The sequence below is a fragment of the Echinops telfairi genome, unplaced genomic scaffold, assembly GCF_000313985.2.
Source record: "Echinops telfairi isolate 266 unplaced genomic scaffold, ASM31398v2 ScPeMD7_18;HRSCAF=68, whole genome shotgun sequence".
Taxonomy (NCBI): Eukaryota; Metazoa; Chordata; class Mammalia; order Afrosoricida; family Tenrecidae; genus Echinops; species Echinops telfairi.
The window spans coordinates 67,488,553-67,492,211 of NW_022103915.1; positions in this window are offsets into that span (position 1 = coordinate 67,488,553).

Consider the following 3,659-nt stretch of genomic DNA (forward strand, 5'->3'; position numbering starts at 1 on the left):
TTGTTTCCTACAAATCTGAAGAATGACCTATTTCTGGCTCATTCTTATTCATAAGGTACCTCAGGATTCCAATGAGAAGTCAAAGGGGAAGAACACCCCTTCTTGTCTCCTACGGAACTTTCCAGGTTTGTTCCCTACTCCGTACTTTTTTTAGAAAATCATTTTGGTGGGGGCTCGTACAACTCTTATCACAATCCATACATCCATCCATTGTGTCAAACACATTTGTACATTTGTTGTCATCATCATTCTCAAAACATTTTCTTTCTACTTGAGCCCTTGGTATCAGCTCCTCATTTTCCCCACTCCTTCCCCACCCCCAACTCCCCTATTCTCAATAAAGATATCCTCAGTTCTCAGCTATCTGATACTATTTCCATAAATCCTAGCGGAAAACAGGATCAAATTTGTGTCTCAATTACAAGGGTAAATCAAAAAGTATTGCTACTGGGCTCCAGTTCCTATATGCGTGGATTTATCCACACCCCCCACACACCACCAAAATGTGTTTAAACATCTCTGTGTTCAGTTCTCTCAGAAATATACTAACTTAGTCTCTGTAGGGTGCTTCGCCATAAATTGATATTTGTTCTGCTTCAATTTTAGAATTCATGTTACCCTGATAGGGACTCTTCAAACTGATGTCTTATCCTTCTTACTGCCTAAAATGAAATACTATTCAGACATGTTTTAACAAGCCAGTGTGGGTTTAGTTTGCACACAAAAAATTTGATATCCATGCATTTTATTCCTAATCCATTTTCCATGAGCTTTTTAAGACTCCTCATGAGACAAATGCACTCCACGTGGAGTGGGAAGTAAAGAGCTTTTAAGGATTATTGCCGTTATCTCCTTTGCATTCTCCGAGGAGACCTCAGGTTTATTTTTACGGAGTTGGTTTCCTAGAGTAGTGGTGACTAATCATAAATAGCTAGTATGTTTTCTAGGTTAAGTGCATTCGTGGCATTATTTAGTGGCAATTTCCAGGAGGGAAATTGGTTAACTTTATTTCAATCTCATTTAGATTTTTTTGAAATTCATGTTAAGTACTTGGACCTCAAACATCTTAAAGACTTGTTACTGTAATCGCATCAGCTTGTATTGGCATACCATGTAACCACTTCTAGCTTTCCTTTAAAATGTCAAGATAGTTTTCATGAGTCTTGTACATTCCAAATGATTAAGCACATATGAAGGGGTACCCCAAAGCAACCGGAATTGGGCTGGGCAGAGCAGAACTTTCACAGCACACATTACCACCCACCCACCCACCCACCCCCACACACACCTGCTAAGCAAGCATCCAGCAAATGGTTCTCAGTTAGTGCACTCAGTGGCATCGCCTGGTAGGTTCTCTGTGGTCACAGTGAATTTTTAAGTAAAAGCAGTTTCGTCAAACCTCGTTTTTTGTGATGGCTGATTTAAGAGAACAGCATGTGGCTATGAAATTTTGTTTCCTGCTGGGGAAAAATGCCACAGAAACTGAGGTGATGTTGAACACAGTTTACAAGGACAGCCCTGTGGGTAAAACTCAAGTGTATGAGTGGTTTTCTCATTTCAAAAAAAGTGAAATGTCAATTGGTGACAAGCCTTGTTTGGATGCCCATCAATTTCCTGAACTGATATAAATGTCAACTTCCACCAGGTCAGACTGTAAATCAAGTTTTCTATTTAGAGATTCTTAAAAGATTGCATTAACAGTGTGTGACAAAAAAGGCCTGATTTGTGACACACAGGGGACTGGTTTTGCTACCACGACAATGCACCTGCTCACACTGTCATCTTAGTGTGTCAGTTTTTGGCAAAAAACAGCATGCCTTTCTTGCTCCATGCACTCCTGGCTTCTCTCTGTGTAAAATTTTTTTTTGTTTCCATGAATGATGAGGGACATGAAAGAACTGCTATTTGTGATGTAGAAGAGGGGGGAAAATGAGGGAGGTGCTATCAGCCATCCGAACAGATGAGTATGAAAAATGTTTAGAAGAATGGAATTGCGGATTTGACAAATGTATAAAGGAGTACTTTGAAGGTGATAAGACTGCTTTGTTAAAAAAATTAAATACATAGCTTTTGGGGGGGGAACCCTTTTTTGGAGGGGAGTACCCCCTTATATATTCACATAGAAGGAAATGTAGTTACCGAAGAATTCTACATTAGATGCAGTTCATTAAGGATCAAAAACAATTTTTTTCCTGTGGTTGTTTACTGGCCGAGTGATAAGATGCTTCCTGAAAGAGTCCTCCAAAACTCCAAAATCCAAACTCACCACCATCGAATCAATTCTGACTCATATTGAAAAGAACTGCGCCCCCCCTCCAGATGCCTCAGCCCTCAAACCTGAACAGTGGTCCGAGCGGCTTAAAGAAAAAGGAGGAGAGTGAAACGGAAAAGGACTTGAGGAGTCTTGTGACAGACAAGTTCACTTCAAGCAACAAAAACAACAACAGCAAAAAAGAACTGTCCCTGTGAGTTTCCAAGGGGCAGTTTCCAACTATAAATCTTTGTAGGAGTAGAAAGCCTCATCTTTCTCCTGCTGGTAGTTTCGAACTGTTGACCTTGTGGTTTGCCGCCCAATTTATAACCCATTGGTCCATTCCAGGTGCTGTAGTGGTTACAAGTTGGGCTGTGATCCACATGGTTGGCAGTTCAAACAAACCAGCAGCTCCATGTGAGAAAGACTGAGGTTTCTACTCCCAGAGAGTTAGTCTTGAAAACTCCCAGTGGGGGTCACTATAAGTCAGCATTGACTCAATGCCAATGAGGTTTTTTTTTTCTTAATCCATCAGGGCTCTTTATTTGCTAATTATAGAGTTCCACATTAATTCCAGTCCTTAGTCACCATCTCTATTTCTCCTTCAACTCTCAAACTTCCCGAGTACTCACTTCTAACCTCCAGTCGGCAGCTCCCTGCATGTCTCTATCTCTGGAAACTTTTATTAATTTCATAGGCAGTCCTCAAATTATGAACAAGTTCCATCCCTAAATCAATCTTTAAATTGAATTTGTATATACTTCGGAACAGTTAGGTATGGCTTGTATATGGTAGTGTATCCTTCAATACATAAGAAATTGAACATAGCCAAATACTGAAACATCTTTAATGTTAATAATAAGGATAAATCCTTAAGTATTGCTACAAATGTATAAAACTGAGAATCTAAAATATCAAAATGTGAAGCTATTTTCTAGATACACCCTTTATCTAGGTCTATACATTTTTGAAGAGAGCGCTTTCACCTCTCTGACCCTCCCTCAATCTGTGTGCTGAGCACGGAGATGCATTATATGAAGAAAAATGCAGCATCGCTATTCAGTCTGTATGTTGAACAAATCATCAGAGAAGCTGGATTGTATGAAGAATGAGGCATCAAGATTGGAGTACGATTTATGAACCTGCAATATGCATATGACATGCCTCACTTGCCAACTGAGGGACTTGAAGCACTTACTGATGAAGATCAAGGACGGCAGCCTTCAGTATGAATTACAACTCACTGAAAAGACTAAAATCCTCTCAACTGGACCAATAGGTAACATCATGATAAATGGAGAAAAGATCGAAATAGTCTAGAATTTCTGTATCCACAACCAATGCTCATGGACGCAGCATTCAAGAGACCAAATGGCATTCTGCATTGGGCAAATCTGCTGCAAAAAAA